Source organism: Schistocerca americana, chromosome 2 (assembly GCF_021461395.2).
Source record: "Schistocerca americana isolate TAMUIC-IGC-003095 chromosome 2, iqSchAmer2.1, whole genome shotgun sequence".
In the NCBI taxonomy this organism is placed as follows: domain Eukaryota; kingdom Metazoa; phylum Arthropoda; class Insecta; order Orthoptera; family Acrididae; genus Schistocerca; species Schistocerca americana.
The window spans coordinates 124,618,957-124,639,942 of record NC_060120.1 but is presented as its reverse complement, the minus strand read 5'-3'; positions in this window follow the sequence as shown (position 1 = coordinate 124,639,942).

Sequence of the window (20,986 nt, the reverse complement as noted above, 5' to 3'; positions counted from 1 at the left end):
AGATGTGGTTCATCTGTAAAGGAGACCGCTTATAAAACACTAATACGACCTATTCTTGAGTATAGCTAGAGCGTTTGGTTTCCCTATCAGGTCAGATTGAGGGAGGACATAGAAGCAATTCATAGGCGGGCTGCTAGATTTGTTACTGGTAGGTTTGATCACCACGCGAGTGTTACGGAAATGCTTCAGGAACTCGGGTGCGAGTCTCTAGAGGAAAGGAGGCGTTCTTTTCGTGAATCGCTACTGAGGAAATTTAGAGAACCAGCATTTGAGGCTACTGCAGTACAATTTTACTGCCGCCAACTTACACTTCGCGGAAAGACCACGAAGATAAAATAAGAGAGATTAGGGCTCGTACAGAGGCATATAAGAAGTCACTTTTCCCTCGTTCTGTTAGGGAGTGGAGCAGGGAGAGACGATACTAGTTGTGGTACGAGGTACCCTCCGCCACGCACCGTATGATGGATTGCAGAGTATGTACGTAGATGTAGATGATACATAGGGGTTACACTCGTCTGGTGTGAGACGTTCCCTGGGGAAGGGGGGGGGGGGCTACTGGGGACCAAACCGCACAATAACCGTGTATTCGGTGTGGGGCGGCGGAGGGGTTAAGTGGACTGTGGTAATCGTCGTGGGGATGTGGACCACAGGGGCTGCGGCGGGGTCGGAGCCTCTCCGTCGTTTCTAGGTCCCCGGTTAACATACAATACAAGCTTCGTATTATAGAGGCATCCGTATCTTAGACACTACCCACAAGTACACTGCTCAAAAGAATTAGGTGACCATGAATAGGGACTTCTGCCGTACACCATTGTGCAATAATAGAGGGCTGATTATGTTCGAAAATAGTTCAGATGGCTCCAAGCACTATGGGACTTAACATCTGAGGTCATCAGTCCCCTGGACTTAGAACTACTTAAACCTAAGTAACCTAAGGACATCACACACATCTAAGCCCGTGGCAGGATTCGAACCAGCGACCGTAGCGGTCTCGCGGTTCCAGACTGAAGCACCTAGAACCGCTCGGCCACAACGGCCGGCGCTGAGTACGTTACCAAATTATATATTTACCTGTCTAAAATAAAATCACAACAAAACATCATTACAGTCTCCATAGTTAACATCTGTATCTACATCAAAATAGATACTCCGCAAGCCACTACTAGTCACTTCGTTTCCTGCTCCACTCGCAAACCGAGCGAGGGAAAAACGAATGTCTGTATGCCACTGTACGAGCTCTAATTTCTCGTATCTTATCTTCGTGGTCCTTACGCGCACTGTATGTTGGCGGCAGTGCAATTCTTCTGCAGTCAGATTCAAACGCCGGTTCTCTACATTTTCTCTATAGCGTTTCTCGAAAAGAACGTCGACTTCGCTCCAGGGATACCCATTTTAGTTCCCGAAGGATCTCCGTAACACTTGTGTGTTATTCGAACCCAGCGGTAACAAATCTAGCAGCCAACATCTGAATTGCTTCGACGTCTTCCTTTAATCCGAGCTACTACGGATCCCAAACACTCGAGTGGTACTCAAGAATAGGTTACAGCAGCTTCCTACATGCGCTCTCCTTTACAGGTGAACCACTCTTGCTTAAAATTCTCTCAATAAACAAAGTCAACCACAGTGGTCACATGCTCGTTGTTCCGCCTCATATCGCGTTGCAGCGTTACGTCTAGATATTTAAACGACTTGACTGTGTCGAGAGGACACTAGTAATACTGTATCCGAACATTACAGGTTTGCTATTCCTGCTCATCAGCCTTAACTTACATTTTTCCACGTCTAGGGCTTCCTGCCATTTATCACACCAACTTGAAATTTTGTCTGTCTTCTTTACATGAAAAGAACTGAAATGTCCGACAGGTGTCGAAAAAAAACGGAAACATTCATTCATCACGTCGTCCTGGGGCCTTTTCGTTTGACTTACAGAGCTTCAATTACGTATGTGCCCTCCGTGAGCGTTTTTCACTGCCTGACACCTAAGTGACTTGCTCCATATAAGTCTGTGGAGGTCACCCTGTGGTATCCGTTGTCATTCTTCAACGCAAGCCCATGCGAGTTCTTAGAGAGTATGTGGTGGAACAGGACGATCCACCGAGCGTGGTGGCGCAGTGGTTGGTACACTGGACTCGCATTCGGGAGGACGATGGTTCAATCCCGCGTCCGGCCATCCCGATTTAGGTTTTCCGTGATATCCCTAAATCGCTCCAGGCAATCGCCGGGAAGGTTCCTTTGAAAGGGCACAGCCGACTTCCTTCCGTGCCCTTTCCTAATCAGATGAGACCGATGACCTCGCTGTCTGGTCTCTTCCCTCAAACAACCCCAACAGGACGACCACGAACATATCTGTCAAGCATGTCCCACGTATGCACAATCGGGTTTAGGTCAGTATTCATCGCTGGCCATTCTGTTATTTCAATGTCCAATTAGCCACATAGGCCCTGGCATTAGAAGGAATTCAGTGCCGCTACCGTATACAGCAGCCACCGCATGATCCAACAGGATCTGTGCAATGTACTGCCTGGTGATAAGGCGACCATGGACAACGACAAGTTCCGTAAGGCTGTGAAGATCGAACTCTTCACTTAGCATCACAGAACCTTACAAATCTGTCCATTTCCTGGACAACATCTGATAGGTACCACTCACCATGAGTCTCCGCACACGAGCAAAGCCATCACCTTGCGTCAGACGATATCTGGACTTGTTTTGCCAGTGAGGAAGTTACCAGTCGCTATGGGAACGACAGAATTGAAGGCTAGCTGCAAGATGCTCTCATCTCAAGCGGGGTAGTCGAACAGGGCGTCTCCATCAGTAAGGTCCTATGTCGTAACCTGTTCATTACAGTCTGATCGGACACAGCGGTTCCAGTGGCCCTTCTGGGATCGTCTTGCAGAGCTCTGGTGAATCCGTGCGACGCCGCAAAGCAGATACGGACAGATATCGGTCTTCAAGTAGGTGTGTAATGCGTCACCAACCATGTCCAACTCACCTTTTGTACTGACCTGTCTCACTATCCACAACCAGTGGATGACACGTGGAGAGGCATTTACATCTGCAGCAACCCGACGGAAAGTCCATCCTTTTTGGAGCATACAAACTGCCCTTACAACCTGAACTGCATTAAGATCTCGAATTGCGTCCACAAATGACAACTGCTACCTGCGTACCTCACTAGAAAACACTGGAACGCCAGTATTTGCTTCCTTTTGAGGGGTCACCTGACCCTGTAATGCATAACACAGCCAATAGGTGGCGACTGGTTTTAATTGTTGCCTAAAATGAAAGCGAAGTTCTCATGCTGTGTAGTAATACCACAGGCACCACCAATATGAAAACAGATTTAACATGACGGACGGTAATCCACGTGTTACACTAACAAAATTCTTTTGATCGTTGTATATTCAGGTGTAAATGAGAGATCAAAGATTATTATACAAGTGTAACTTCTAGAGGAAGAAAGCAGCTTCATAAGACGATGGTCATGTAACTATAAAATATCTGTTGTGCGATAAGTAATACAAAAAGAAGACAGGTTTATTTACCAACCGACGTGGCCATCATAGATTTTGAAAAAGCATTTGACAGTACGGATAGAGAGAGCCTGTGTGAAACTATGGGGTAACGTGGATACCCAAATCACTCGATAAACTGCATCAAGAATCTATAAATGGGCCTTATACTCGTATTATACATGACATGCCGAGTTACACAGGGAATAAGACTGTAATGAACAAAAGTGTGACACGAGGTTGTACTTTTGTCATCTACTCTTTTTTTTTGTATTTATGTACACGATGCCACCCGAAAATGGAAGTAAAGAGCGCCAAAAGCGTGAATACATAAACGGTGGTGAGAAACAGTGTGAATAGCCTGTAAAAGTGTTGCAGGGTAAGTTGAACTGAATTGCAAATTGATGCGGCCGGCGAAAGACAGTGTCGCCAAACGAATTCTCCATCTGGTTACCTAAAACCGAACAAGAGAGTGATACAAAAACTTGACATGGGACGGCAGTAACCGAACCAAAGGCGGATCAGCCTCGAGCGCTAGCATCTACGGTATGAGAACAACTGACGCTAATTGTATCTGGCGGGGTACTTGAGTTTGTACACGTCAAGGCCTGCTTGAATACTTCAGTGCTAATTAACTGGGAAACGGAGCAACGTATCGAATGTTTTTCTTAACAGTCATTCCTTAACCACAATCTAACGTGCAGCACCTTTACAAGTTTTTCAGACTGTTTCTGTCCACCCTGTAATTGACACACAATTATATGCTGACGACATTGTGTTAATGACAAATTCTGAAGACGAACTATAAATCCAATTCATCTTTTAAACTTGATTGGAAAGGATTATAATTTTAAGACAGCAGAAAATAAAAGTAATACAACGGAATTCCATGGGAAATACCCAGTATCAAACAAAACTGTAATTGAAGATCAAATTTTGAAACACTTCCAGTTCTCAGTTACAAAAGGGGCGTATTACTTTTCACTAAGATGTCGATGTAGATACTAAATTATAAAAGTATAGCCGAGTATGTTCAGATTGGCTCTTGGAAATCTTAGCGTACTAAGCGGTTTTCTTTTTTTTTTGTCTTTTTTTTTTTGTCTCAGCTCATAGCATTTGCGGGAACACTTTCGGATACTTCTTTCTTCTTTAAACGCCACAGTTCTTTGGTAGTTTATTCACAGTCTTTTTCATCCAGCTTTTTGTATTAATTCAGGTAACATGGAAATTTTCACATTTTAACCCACACATTTTAAAATAAAATAAAGAAAAAGCAAAGAAAGCAAAGTACTTCTACAGACTTCCCTTAGGCGGGCATCATTACGATTTCAGACAGCTAATACGCAGGGGAACCTCGAAATATCACATCAATTATTATGTCATTAACATACAGTTCGAGCATGAATCTACGTCACCTCATTTTTAGTGATGCGAGTACATAGCGCTACCGATATGCAACATGTAATCTGAAAGCGCTCAGTGAAATGGGTTGTGTATTTCCTGCTAGCGTGAACTGAAGCATCAGTCTGCTAATGCGCTTCTAATAGAAGAGCGGATAACCAGTTGTACGTACCTCAGTCTCGCAGACAACTGGGCAATCTTTGCTGTGCTCTTACATGGGCTGCAGCTAATCTTCATTCTGTTCGTGCAAACTGTTTCGAGCTGTAGAAAGTCGATCTGCCAAGAGACTCATCAGAATGGTTTCCGCTGTCACAAGTTGTAGCTGTAAACGGTTGCAATAAATTTCAGCGTGCCTATTTTCTGCTAATGTAAAATGTTCTCCGGAAACGAGCTCTATGACATGTAATTGCGTAGGCTTCCGCGGCCAGAGTCAGTCGACAAAAAAGTTTTCTGGGTATAATACCGCGTCGTATTGTATAAAATTACTGCTGGAGAAAACCAACGTTTCGGCCACGGTTGCAGCGGCCTTCTTCTAGGTCTACTGGTCTCAATAGTTTTATACAATAGTAGTTTTATACGATATGACTCGGTACCATAACCAGAAAACTTTTATGTCGTGCTGTATGACTTTAGTTCGTGATAGTAACTGCAAGCGTAGATGGGAAAATATACGCATGCTTGAAGCAGTTTCTTGATTCTATTGAAATATTTGTGTTAAATGTGCATGCTAATTATTTACTCGAATTTAAACTTCAACGAAAGTGTGCAACTTCAGAATAGAACATCTCTTTTGATAATAAGTCAGAAGCCCCGTTTTGTTAGTCGAATATATTACTTCAAAATGAAGTGGTGCAGTAATTGGGTTCAAATCATCTCTCCACCATGATTTAGTTAGTTCAAATAATCACAGTCAATGTTCAATACTGCCTGTCTCCATCCGTGCTCAATTTATCGTTGAAGTTCCACAGTAGCATTTTTCTTGCAGGCATCATCATATTTTACCCTTATTCTGCACGCGCCGATAAGGACTGAACAGTAATGTCGTTCTTTTATTGTTTTCAATTGCTTTATTGTGTTATCATTGCTATGTCGTTACCCTTTAGTGAGCTATCTTCTGTATCACTTCCAATTGATTCTGGCCTTATTCTTGGACTTGTATAATCTTCTGTATCTAAATATCAACATCTACATCTGTACTTACCAATCCACCTTGCCGTAAGTCGGAGACGGGACTCTGTGTATTGCTGTCACTTCCAATCCTTTCTGTTCCAGTCCCGAATGGTCCTCAGAAAAAAGTATTGTTGAAAAGTGTGGACTCGAATTTCTTTAATTTTGCCTTCAAGGAATTTTCGCGAGCTATACGCAGGAGGAAGCAATGAACTGCTTGACTCTTAAAGGAAAGTGCGATCACGAAATTTTAACAATAAACCACTACGTGATGCGTAACGCCTCTCAGGCAGTGTCTTCCATAGGGGCTCTGTGAACACCTCCGCGATGCTCTCACGAATGCTAAATGAACCTGGGGCAAAATGCGTTGCTGTTATAGATCTTATCAGTTTGATCTGTCAATACATCTTACATGAATCCCAGACATACGAACAATACTCAGGTACTGGTCGAACGAGGGTTTTGTAAACTGTCTCCTTCGTAGGTGGACTTCACATCCTTTCTTCCTTTGAATCTCAGTCTGGCTTCTGCCCTACCTACGATTAGTTTTGGTGGTCCACTTTAAACCGCTCGGTGCACACGTCCACAGACGTTCATTTAATGTGAATACTTCGAGTTATTGCTCTGCAATCATATAATCATACATGTTCTGTAGAACAAAGTACTGTGTCTGCGTATAGGCTACCATATGCGTTTGTGTTTTCCCTTAATTCGTTACGGAAGTATGTAGTGACAATTGTTAGTAATTAGATCACCTACTTGTATGCCCACAGAGACTATTACGTAACCGAATCGAACCAGATGGTGAGTCTAAAACCACGACGCGATGAGCAACTGAGCGTTGTATTTCAAGAACGATGTCATTAATACTTGTGGAAAACTACGTCACGCAGAGAAGTGATAAGTTCAAATGGTTCAAATGGCTCTGAGCACTATGGGACTCAACTGCTGAGGTCATTAGTCCCCTAGAACTTAGAACTAGTTAAACCTAACTAACCTAAGGACATCACAAACATCCATACCCGAGGCAGGATTCGAACCTGCGACCGTAGCGGTCTTGCGGTTCCAGACTGCAGCGCCTTTAACCGCACGGTCACTTCGGCCGGCTAAAGTGATAAGTGATCCACTCTCTGTTCACTATGACAGCCCAATGTGTGTAGTTCTTAAACAGCTGTTCTGAGATCGCTGAGTTCAATTTATGCAACTGTACGCGTTCGGAAAACGATGGATACTACCACTTAGCAAAACAGAAAAGATGGATATGAGGGTATATTACGAGAGGAAGCTGAAAAGCAATGCCTTCGGGTTTCTGAAAACTCCCACTGCTTTTTAAAATAAAACAAATATTATTCTTCCTGTCTACATATTTATTTCTCAAATAGTCACCCTAGCGACGAACCCTTTCCTTTCAACGAGAGACCAGTTTGTTGTTACTGTCACTGTAAAAAGTTTGACTTTGTTGACGAGGCCAGGACCTCACCTCTGTTTGCACCGCTTCATGACCATCAAAAAGTAGTGTTCGAAGGTGTTCCTTAACTTAGGAAACAGATGTTAATCGGATGGGGCGAAGTCGGGACTGTGTGGAATATGATCGATGACAGTGAACCCAAGGCGTCGGGTTGTTACAGATGAAGCAGGGCTCGTATGTAGTCTCACATTGTCATGCTGACGGAGAGGGTACTCCAAGTGTGGACGAACTCTTCGAACTAGAGACTTGATTGCAGGACGCTGTTTCTCACCCGTCGTCACAGGTACTATAGACACCGATATGTTACACGCTATAATTCGGAACCCACCAGCGGCAGAATGTTGCAAAAATGCGCGCATAAAGGATATAGATGTAGAACGTTGCTAACGTTCGTTTTGTTTAAGAAAAGTTATAATTTTTCAGATAACAGCTTTGGAGGAATTACTTTTCAGCACGCCCCCGTACTTCTAAGGCTAGAAAAATTTAATCACATTGCAGTCGCTGAGAATATGAAGTATCCATCTGCCACAGATGGAGAGCTGACAAACCCCACCTGCGTGTCGACGCACGCTTGCTGCCAGTCACGCACTGCTCTCGACTTCTGGTCGCGTCCCGCGAGATGAAGTGTCCGTCACTAACATTTGATTAGTTGATATGATCCTGAAATACGTCCCCTAGAGTGGAAAACCACTTTCTAATTAATCGGTTTTTTCACATTAAGATCATTGTTTTCAGGAACATTACCTCAGAATTCCGGAGTTGTTTGTAAGTTCATAGCGTTATCGTAAATCATTTACACTTATTCACAGGGATGATGATCCGAAAGAAAGTCCGTCGTAATTAGGTACACAAAATCATACAGCTGCGTGTCATCAACTTTTCCAAGCATAAAAGTATGTTTCCGTGACATTGTTTCCCGGTTGTCAGCTCCTATTCTTTCTTTGGGTCCTGCCGCTGGTAAACATATTCGCAAATGTGTTAATTTTGGTGTCACTGCAACAACACAGCTTCAAGTAAAAAACAATATGTACTGGTAATTCTTTCTTCCTGAGATTGATGATGAGGCAAAGGTTTGTTTGTGGAAAATGTCATCGAAGAAACCAAGACAAAGTTGCGGCGCCATCATCACGAAGTCCATCGCGCACTGATGAAGATTACCTCAATAATTTAAACCATAATAAGCTCAGTCAATCGACGCATTTGCTGATGCAGTATATCATGGTCAGTCAGCAATCGTGTTGTATTTTAGTGGTAAAGTTCAGAATTCAGGTATATAGCTGATGAAACCACAAAAACCCCTGGCGTACATTTCTACAACCCCTCTTGTCGTCTCGTAGCTTTTGTACAGTTTCGAACTTTCTTGTCGAAGTCTGAACGTCGAAAAATTATCATTGTTTGTCAACATTTAAGAACCTCAAGAACTACAGCAACATCTAAAAAATGGTTCAAATGGCTCTGAGCACTATGGGACTTAACATCTAATGACATCGCACACATCCATGCCCGAAGCAGGATTCGAACCTGCGACCGTAGCGGTCGCGTGGTTCGAGGCTGTAGCGCCTTGAACCACTCGGCCACCGCAGCCGGCACAGCAACATCTAATAGATCTAGGAAAATCAAGGCTATGCGAGTACTTGGAAAAAAAGAAGGTATCATGTACTAATAAATACATAAATAAATAAAATAAAAAGCGCTCAGACAGTCCACCTTTGAAAATAAGAATTACGAGTGCTGAGAAGGACAAAACAGTTCCATTATTCAACAAGAACCCTCGGTAGCGGAGTTTGATCAATAAAAATTTGGGAAAATAACTTTCATCTTAAAAGAAGGTTGTATACATGGAAGAATCCTGGAGATACTAAAAGGTATCAGATAGATTATATAATGGTAAGACAGAGATTTAGGAACCAGGTTTTAAATTGTAGGACATTTCCAGCGGCAGATGTGGACTCTGACCACAATCTATTGGTTATGAACTGTAGATTGAAACTGAAGAAACTGCAAAAAGGTGGGAATTTAAGGAGATGGGACCTGGATAAACTGAAAGAACCAGAGGTGGTACAGAGTTTCAAGGAGAGCGTAAGGGAACAATTGACAGGAATGGGGGAAAGAAATACAGTAGAAGACGAATGGATAGCTCTGAGTGATGAAGTAGAGAAGGCAGCAGAGGATCAAGTAGGTAAAAAGACGACGGCTAGTAGAAATCCTTGGGTAACAGAAGAAATATTGCATTTAATTGATGAAAGGAGAAAATATAAAAATGCAGTAAATGAAGCAGGCAAAAAGGAATACAAACGTCTCAAAAATGAGATCGACAGGAAGTGCAATATGGCTAAGCAGGCATGGCTAGAGGACAAATGTAAGGATGTAGAGGCTTATGTCACTAGGGGTAAGACAGATACAGCCTACAGGAAAATTAAAGAGACCTTTGGAGAAAAGAGAGCCACTTGGGTGAATATCAAGAGCTCAGATGGAAACCCAGTTCTAAGCAAAGAGGGGAAAGCAGAAAGGTGGAAGGAGTATGTAGAGGGTCTATACAAGGGCGATGTACTTGAGGACAATATTATGGAAATGGAAGAGGATGTAGATGAAGATGAAATTGGAGATACGATACTGCGTGAAGAGTTTGACAGAGCACTGAAAGACCTGAGTCGAAACAAGGCCCCGGGAGTAGACAACATTCCATTAGAACTACTGACGGCCTTGGGAGAGCCAGTCCTGACAAAACTCTACCATCTGGTGAGCAAGATGTACGAGACAGGCGAAATACCCTCAGACTTCAAGAAGAATATAATAATTCCAATCCCAAAGAAAGTAGGTGTTGACAGATGTGAAAATTACCGAACTATCAGTTTAATTAGTCACAGCTGCAAAATACTAACGCGAATTATTTACAGACGAATGGAAAAACTGGTAGAAGCCGACCTCGGGGTAGATCAGTTTGGATTCCGTAGAAATGCTGGAACACGTGAGGCAATACTGACCTTACGACTTATCTCAGAAGGAAGATTAAGGAAAGGCAAACCTACGTTTCTAGCATTTGTAGACTTAGAGAAAGCTTTTGACAATGTTGACTGGAATACTCTCTTTAAAATTCTAAAGGTGGCAGGGGTAAAATACAGGGAGCGAAAGGCTATTTACAATTTGTACAGAAACCAGATGACAGTTATAAGAGTCGAGGGGCATGAAAGGGAAGCAGTGGTTGGGAAGGGAGTGAGACAGGGTTGTAGCCTCTCCCCGATGTTATTCAATCTGTATATTGAGCAAACAGTAAAGGAAACAAAAGAAAAGTTCGGAGTAGGTATTAAAATCCATGGAGAAGAAACAACACGTTTGAGGTTCGCCGATGACATTGTAATTCTATCAGACAGCAAAGGATTTGGAAGAGCAGTTGAACGGAATGGACAGTGTCTTGAAAGGAGGATATAAGATGAACATCAACAAAAACAAAACGAGGATAATGGAATGTAGTCGAATTAAGTCGGGTGATGCTGAGTGAATTAGATTAGGAAATGAGACACTTAAAGTAGTAAAGGAGTTTTGCTGTTTGGGGAGCAAAATAACTGATGATGGTCGAAGTAGAGAGGATATAAAATGTAGACAGGCAATGGCAAGGAAAGCGTTTCTGAAGAAGAGAAATTTGTTAACATCGAATATAGATTTAAGTGTCAGGCAGTCATTTCTGAAAGTATTTGTATGGAGTGTAGCCATGTATGGAAGTGAAACATGGACAATAAATAGTTTGGACAAGAAGAAAATAGAAGCTTTTGAAATGTGGTGCTACAGAAGAATGTTGAAGATTAGGTGGGTTGATCATGTAACTAATGAGGAGGTATTGAATAGGATTGGGGAGAAGAGACGTTTGTGGCACAACTTGACTAGAAGAAGGGATCGGTTGGTAGGACATGTCCTAAGGCATCAAGGGATCACAAATTTAGCATTGGAGGGCAGTGTGGAGGGTAAAATTCGTAGATGGAGACCAAGAGATGAATACACTAAGCAGATTCAGAAGAATGTAGGTTGCAGTAGGTACTGGGAGATGAAGGAGCTTGCACAGGATAGATTAGCTTGGAGAACTGCATCAAACCAGTCTCAGGACTGAAGACCACAACAACAACACATCAAATTTGAACCGATAATTTATCTAGTTAACACGCATTTCACACGTTCACTTTCCTATAATGCAAATGAAATTCTTTTTTTATAAGAGGAAGTACACTATGAAAATTCTTGCAATTCTGTTGTTTAATTTCTCTAACTGACGTCTAAAAGCAGTTCAAATAATACATCAGTATATTACCAACAAAATTTTTTGCAAAGAAGTAGTTAAAATTTATGTACGTATTTTTTCTGTTGAAATTTATGTTTCTGGATAGAAATATAAAGTCGTATTGCTTCCTTTTTTCTTGATTGTTTAATTTTTTTAAATTAATGTCTTGCTTAACGGAGTAATTTGAAAAATGTGTACGGGGTGCCTAAGTTTTGCATCAAAATTTGTAGAGCGTTGTATTTCAGCGCAATAATCGAGTTTTAGTAAAAATAGTGAGTAGCATATATACTCTGTAATAGGGAAGTCCTTGGTTCGATTGTCTCAAACAGCAACTTTCGTTTCCTTTTACTTAAATTCTGTATTTACTATTGCATATAAATGTTAATTAACAACTATTGAATTACAATTTGTAATTAAAATAGCATCTGTTTGCTTTTATTTATTAATCACATAAAGATAAATTAAAATTTGACCGAGATAAGCATAATTCCATATTGTTAAAATTGTATACTTCAGTATGCTGTTCATTCTCCGGATATAAAAAAGTATTTAATTTTCTAATTGATTTTGAGAATGTTTATACCAAATTTTCATTTATTTCGAATACATTTTCATGCGGTTGTTAGTCTATTTAATTAAAAACGAATGTTTCTTTGTATGTTTGTCCTCTCTTCTTGACGCATCAGGCAAGACGTTCTAATTTATTACTTCGTTACTACTAACTCTATTCGTGACATATTTTGCATACGGTATCCATATGTATCAGTAAACGTGTGGGTAAATTTATATCACTGTACGACACATAGTCCAGGAGGTATGGCGTCGTAAACACTGGGATGCGTGAGAAACTGACGCGTCAGACACCACATTTCGTTTTATTACTTCTTTACCACTAAAGCTATTCTGGTCCCGGCGGAGGTTCGAGTCCTCCCTCGGGCATGGGTGTGTGTGTTTGTCCTTAGGGTAATTTAGGTTAAGTAGTGTGTTTGTTTAGGGATTGATGACCTTAGCAGTTAAGTCCCATAAGATTTCAAACACATTTGAAATTTTTTGAACTAAAGCTATTCGTAACACACTTCACAAACGTGTTAAAAAAAGTATATAAAACCATGGCGTACTCCAATGCAACATTGTGTCAAAATTTCGAATCAATCGGTCAACAACTTTCCGAGTTTTTCCTTAAAAGACTAACGAATAGAAAATATAAATGTTCCTAATCGCATCCCTTTGATTCCAACAGATATGTCATTTAAGCTAAAACGTTTGCTGTTTCCGGTGGGATTCACATTTACAATGGCCATTAAAAACGTGCAGGGACAATCACTATAAGTGTGAAGACAAAATTTGGAAAATCCATGTTTCTCACATGGAAAACTGGATGTGGCTTGCTTACGCGTCGGGAAACTGTCTGACTTATTTTTGTGCGCAGCAGACGGAAAAACCAAAAATGCTGTGTATCCAAAAGCACTTCAGTGAACAAATTATAAAACCAGACACTTATTATTTCCGTGCCATTGCAACGCAAACCATGTACGACTCGTTTGTAAAAAAAAAAAAAGGTATTAATTGTGTAAATTAATTATTTTCAACATATGCTAATGTACATTTCAATTAGAAAATATAGAATTTAAGTGAAAGTAAAAGTGCTTATGACATGCGAACTAGAGACCTCGAGATTGCGTCATTTATATGCTGACTTAGTTATTAGTGATTCCGCTGAAATCGAAATTTTCTTTTTTTTTACATAGGAACCATCGGACACTTTCAGATTTTCGAGGGCAACATTTCAATTTTAATTTCTTTTCATTTTTTGAGAATAGTGTCATAGTGCTTTAGGGAACTCGTGTCTTGGCGCTGACCTTCAACTCCTGTAAGTGTAAGGAACTTCGAAGAGGAATTGACTGGTACAGTGTTTCAACATTCTCTTCTTACAACAGGATGTCCCATGGTACAAACAGTCCTTTGGCTGTTAAGTTACTCTGACCACTTCTCGCCTATGAGGTATTCTGGCGGTCACGCCAAAAGAGGGCACCGGTTATTACTACAGCGTGTTTTCATTCATTTGGCTTCTTTTCCTATTTGTTTTACCGTTTTTATATTATTCTGTGAACTCCGCAGGCTTTTTATTATGTATGTCACTATGTTTTCATTTAGATTTCGCCACAAGAGCGAATCAGATTTATTATTACTTAACTATTTCTTTTTTAACTGTCTAACATTGGTCGTGTTTTTAATTTATTGCATTTTATTACTGTAATGACTTATACACCTGGTAAGCCTATCACAGACATTACCAATTGTTTTCTTCTTTTTACTCCACATCGCCTGTAGTTATACGATTGAAGAATGTGTGTAGGCCTACAGCACCGACATCTAGCGAGCTTGCGACACAAACATTTAGTGGCTGCTGTACGGTAGTTTGTTTTGGAAAATTTTGGAAATTTGTAGTAAGGTCTTATGGAACCAAACTGCTGACGTCATCCGCCCCTAAGCTTACACACTATTGAAACTAACTTAAACTAACTTACACTACGGACGACGCACACACACCGATGCCCGAGGGAGGGCTCGAACATCCAACGGGGGGAGCCGCGCGGACCGTGGCAAGGCGTTCCAGACCGCATGGCTACCCCGCGCGGCAGTTTCTTTTGAACAATAGCATTGTTAACAAGATGACTCTAGTATACAACGTATTTTATTTATATTCGACGATGCTGAGCTGATTTTGTGTATATAATTTGACGATGCCACTACGGCTCTATTACATTAGGACATGTTTTTAAACAGGTATGTCTCATCATAGCCCGCCGGTGTGGCCGAGCGGTTCTAGGCGCTTCAGTCCGGAACCGAGCTGCTGCTACGGTCGCAGGTTCGAATGCTGCCTCAGGCATTGATGTGTGTGATTGCCTTAGGTTAGTTAGGTTTAAGTAGTTCTAAGTTCTAGGGGACTGATGACCTCAGATATTAAGTCCCATAGTGCTCAGAGCCTTTTGATCTATTTTTTTAGCCTCATCATATTTATATCCCATAATTTTCACATGTATATCAAAAATACTTATCATGGTGGCCTTTTTTATTGTTTTAAGCTACAGACAACGCACTAGTTGTATTTGACTTTCTCCCATGTTTTGCTACACATCTGAAGATAGTCACTTCTGACCGAAACAGGCAGTCTGAAGACTTAACAATTTTGTGATCATAGACGGAAATAAGGAAATATGTTCTCCACTTTCCGGATCACTGTTCTGTTTGTGACCATGTCGCAACTTGTGAAAGCGTTGTGAGTGTTTCACTTACCACACTGTCTCGGAGCCACGGCGGTGGCTCGGGCAGCCGTTCTCCGTACTGGGCGGACCGCCCGCTCAAAGTCCGGCGTAGCCCAGTTCCAGCGCCGCTCCGTTTCCCATTAGCGTACGCGGCCGGGGCCCGGGTTCACTCACCTCCAGCCATTCGACACGGCCGCTCGCCGACAGGCAACGCCTCTCGCTCTCTGCCGGGTCACCGTTTTTTGTCCAGCGTGATATTCTCGTTTCTAGTTTAAGCGACGACAACAGCTAGACGCGAACTTGCAGCGACTGGCCAACAGTTTACTCCAGCGTTAGTCACCAAAACAAAACGAAGACTTTCCGAAAGTCAGATAATACATGTTACATGCCGAAATATTCGCCGATACATAGTTTGCCATTAAAATTACAACACGAGAGAAGATCAAAAGTAAAGTAACGTAACTTATTCTCTATACAGGATGGTCCACTGATAGTGACAGGGCCAAATATCCCACGAAATAAACGTCAAACGAAAAAACTACAAAGAACGAAACTTGTCTAGCTTGAAGGGGGATACCAGATGGCGCTATGGTTCGCCCGATAGATGGCACTGCCATGGAACAAACGGATATCAACTGCGTTTTCTAAAATAGGAACCCCATTTTTTATTACATATTCGTGTAGTACGTATAGAAATATGAATGTTTTCGTTGGACCACTTTTTTCGCTTTGTGACAGATTCCGCTGAAATAGTCACAAACATATGGCTCACAATTTTAGACGAACAGTTGGTAAAAGGTAGGTATTTTTAAATTAAAATACAGAACGTAGGTGCGTTTGAACATTTTATTTCGGTTGTTCCAATGTGATACATGTACCTTTGTGAAATTAATAATTCTGAGAACGCATGCTGTTACAGCGTGATTACATGTTAATACCACATTAATGCAATAAATGCTCAAAATGATATCCGTCGACCTCAATGCATTTGGCAATACGTGTAACGACATTCTTCTCAACAGCGAGTAGTTTGCCTTCCGTAATGTTCGCACATGCATTGACAATGTGCTGACGCATGTTGTCAGGCGTTGTCGGTGGATCAACTTTCCCCACAGAAAGAAATCCGGGGACGTCAGATCCGGTGAACGTGCGGGCCATGGTATGGCGCATCGACGACCAATCCACCTGTCATGAAATGTGCTATTCAATACCGCTTCAACCGCACGCGAGGTATGTGCCGGACATCCATCATGTTGGAAGTACATGGCCATTCTGTCATGCAGTGAAACATCTTGTAGTAACTTTGGCAGAACATTACGTAGGAAATCAGCATACATTGCACCATTTAGATTGCCACCGATAAAATGGGGGCCAATTATCCTTCCTCCCATAATGTCGCACCATCGGTCTACATTAACCCGCCAAGGTCGCTCATGTTCCACTTCTCCCAGCCATCGTGGATTTTCCGTTGCTCAATAGTGCATATTATGCCGGTTTATGTTACCGCTGTTGGTGAATGACGCTTCGTCGCTAAATAGGACGCGTGCAAAAAATCTGCCATCGTCCCGTAATTTCTCTTGTGCCCAGTGGCAGAACTGTACATGACGTTCAAAGTCGTCGCCTTGCAATTCCTGGTGCATAGAAATATGGTACGGGTGCAATCGATGTTGATGTAGCATCCTCAACACCGACGTTTTTCAGATTTCCGATTCTCGCGTAATTTTTCTGCTACTGATGTGCGGATTAGCCGCGACAGCAGCTAAAACACCTACTTGGGCTTCATCATTTGTTGCAGGTCGTGGTTGACGTTTCACATGTGGCTGAACACTTCCTGTTTCCTTAAGTAATTAACTATCCGGCGAACGGTCCGCACACTTGGATGATGTCGTCCAGGATACCGCCGATATCGACCTTTTCCGCAATTGGTAAACGGTCCATTGTAACATGGGTAATATATTACGAAGCAAATACGATCCGCACTGGCGGAGTGTTACTTGACACCACGTACTTATAGCTTTGTGACTATTATAGCGCCATCTGTCACAAAGCGAAAAAAGTCGTCCGACTAAAACATTCACATTTCTTTACGTACTACACGAATATGTAATAAAAGTGGGGTTCCTAATAAGAAAAACGCAGTTGATATCCGTTTGATCTATGGCAGTGCCACCTAGCGGGCAATTGTAGCACCATCTGGTTCCCCCCTTCAAGCTAGAGGAGTTTCATTCTTTGTAGTTTTTTGGTTTGGTGCTTATTTCGTGAGATATTTGGCCCGGTCACTATCAATGGACCACCCTGTATACAACATAATTGGAAGAATACATACTGCTACGGAGCAACTGACACTCCCTAAGGGACAACCGCCAGTTGCTACGTAACAATCGACAGTTGCTACGGAACACCCAAACAATGACAGTAGAAGGAAATGTAAAGGGTGGGACGTGTTAACTGCAGCGAAGCCTGTGCACTATCGTTCTGTGTGCATTCGACAGCGAGTGCAGTACGTGTTGGGCAATGGGTGCTGTGGAATCGATTAGTGCGACGTTACGTGTGGTACGGCAACGTGTCTGCAAGACGTCATTTGACTCCTTACGATCGTAAACGAGCAGTTCGACAGCTCGAAGCCTGTCACAGTGTCACTACGGTGTTCATAGTAATGCGTGTGTCCGAAAGTGTCATCTCGTTATTAAGGGGGGTAGGACGTCAAACGGGCCGACTTCAAGCGGGAGAGGCATCACAGGACATTTTAATTTCCAGTGTCTGTACTTTTACAAATAAATTCATAAAACTTTGTCAGCATTACCACGAAGTATTCAGGATTCACACTCATTGCAGTGGAACTTGGAAAACATGATAATTTTTTTTTACAAGTGAAATTTCATCTTTTTTCACTTACTAATGGCTGCATTTGGTGCTATAGGTACACTTTTCTTCATAAGTTAGATTCTTCGATGAATTTTGCGCAGCATACACACCATACTTACAGGTGTATGAAACTCTAGAATTTATTTAATTTATGAAAAAACGAATGAGTTGCTATATTTTAAAGTTCATGTTTAGAAAAAACACAAATTTTTTAGTTAATTACCTCAGTTTTTACCACAGTTTTTAATAGATTTGGAAAATTCTAGAGTTTCATACACCTTTAAGTATGGTTTGTATGTGTGCAAAATTCATCGAAGAATCTCTCTTACTTATGAAGGAAAGTGTACCTATAGCAACAAATGCTGCCATTAGTAAGTGAAAAAAATGATGAAATTTCAGATGTAAAAAAAATTACTTCGTTATGTTTTCGAAATTCCATTGCTATGAGTGTGAATTCTGAATCCTTCCTGGTCATTCTGACAAAGTTTTATGAATTTATTTGTAAAAGTATAGACAGTGGAAATTTAAATGTCCTGTGGTGCCTCTCCTGCTCCAAGTCGGCCCGTTTGACGCCCTACCCCGCTTAAAAGAGATCGCTCAAGATGGAAATGCTATGCGATAACATGCCGATGGTCATAGAGGGACCACCATATTTGCAGGAGGGTCTATATGTAGCCATAGTGGCGAAAGTGTACAGACATTTCACTCCTAATCAGATCGCTGCAGACGTTGTAGCCGCTACCGGTATACGTATCTCTGCCAGAACCATTTCACGGCGATTAAATGAGGCAGGTTTGTGTGCTCGGAAACCTCTCAAATGCATCCCATTTCAACCACGCCATCTTCGAGAAAGAGTTCATTGGCATAGGGAGTATGTTGGTTGGGGTCAGCAACAATGGTCTAGAGTGATGCTCTCCGAAGAATCCCGCCTCACGGTGGGTGCCTATGGAGAAAGAGGGGAACATGTTACCCACCACAGAATGTCCACCCCAAGGTCGTCGGTATGTTCTAGGCCTTATGATATGGCGAGCAACCCAGCAGACACACACCTTTGAGTACCGCAACTGGTGGTCGAGTGTGTGAGCACTATCAATAGAGACGGCCAGTTGCGGAGGTGTTTGCTTGTGATCCGGAGATCAGCTCGACTGAGAGTGTCCGCGCGTTCCTGCTGGCGTCACAGCTGTGTGACACTGACCGGTACGCAGGAGATGGGACATGTTTCGCGGCCTTCTTGGGATGATGACGGACGCCTTGCCCAACGACTTAACGAGCTTTTGTTCACTGCCAGGTCTCCGTAGACCTTCTAGAAGTACCAATGCATATCTGCATTGCTTTGGTTTTCCGCCAAAAGAAACTCGATGACAGCTCTCTGCTTCGAACACACCTCGGTTACATACGCTATTTTGAAGGGTACGTACAGCGTAGCCACAATGAAGCTATGGAGGCTGAAACGGGAATATCCCACCATGTCGCACAACAAATCTACATCTACATCTACATCCATACTCCGCAAGCCACATGACGGTGTGTGGCGGAGGGTACCTTGAGTACCTCTATCGGTTCTCCCTTCTATTGCAGTCTCGTATTGTTCGTGGAAAGAAATATTGTCGGTATGCCTCTGTGTGGGCTCTAATATCTCTGATTTTATATACTGCTTGACTTCTCAGTGAAGGTATGTTCTCGAAACTTCAACAAAAGCCCGTACCGAGCTACTGAGCGTCTCTCTGGCCGAGTCTTCCACTGGAGTTTATGTATCATCACTTTAACGCTTTCGCGATTACTAAATGATCCTGTAACGAAGCGCACTGATCTCCGTTGGATCTTCTCTATCTCTTCTATCAACCCTATCTGGTACGGATCCCACACTGCTGAGCAGTATTCAAACAGTGGCGAACAAGAGTACTGTAACCTGCTTCCTTTGTTTTCGGATTGCATTTCCTTAGGATTCTTCCAATGATTCTCAGTCTGGCATCTGCTTTACCGACGATTAATTTTATATAGTCATTCCATTTTAAATCACTCCTAATGCGTACTCCCAGATAATTTATGGAATTAATTGCTTCCAGTTGCTCACCTGGTATATTGTAGCTAAATGATAACGGATCTTTCTTTCTATGTTTTTGCAGCACATTACACTTGTCTAAATTGAGATTCAAGTGCCATTCCCTGCACCATGCATCAATTCGTAGTATATCTTCCCGCATTTCAGTACAATTTTCCATTGTCACATCCTCTCGATATACTACAGCATCATCCGCAAAAAGCCTCAGTGAACTTCCGATATTATCCACAAACTCATTTACATGTATTGTGAATAGCAACGGCCCTATGACACTTCCCTGCGGCACACCTGAAATAACTTTTACTTCGGAAAACTTCTCTCCATTGTGAATGACATGCAGCGTTCTGTTATCTAGGAACTCTTCAATCCAACCACACAATTGGTCTGATAGTCCATATGCTCTTACTTTGTTCATTAAACGACTGTGGGGAACTGTATCAAACGCCCTGCGGAAGTCAGGAAACACGGCATCTACCTGGGAACCTGGGTCTATGGGCCTATGAGTCTCGTGGACGAATAGCGCGAGCTGGGTTTCACACGATCGACTTTTTCAAAACCCATGCTGATTCCTACAGAATAGATTTCTAGCCTCCAGAAAAGTCATTATACTCGAACATAATACATGTTCCAAAATTCTACAACTGATCGACGTTAGAGATACACTCCTGGAAATTGAAATAAGAACACCGTGAATTCATTGTCCCAGGAAGGGGAAACTTTATTGACACATTCCTGGGGTCAGATACATCACATGATCACACTGACAGAACCACAGGCACATAGACACAGGCAACAGAGCATGCACAATGTCGGCACTAGTACAGTGTATATCCACCTTTCGCAGCAATTCAGGCTGCTATTCTCCCATGGAGACGATCGTAGAGATGCTGGATGTAGTCCTGTGGAACGGCTTGCCATGCCATTTCCACCTGGCGCCTCAGTTGGACCAGTGTTCGTGCTGGACGTGCAGACCGC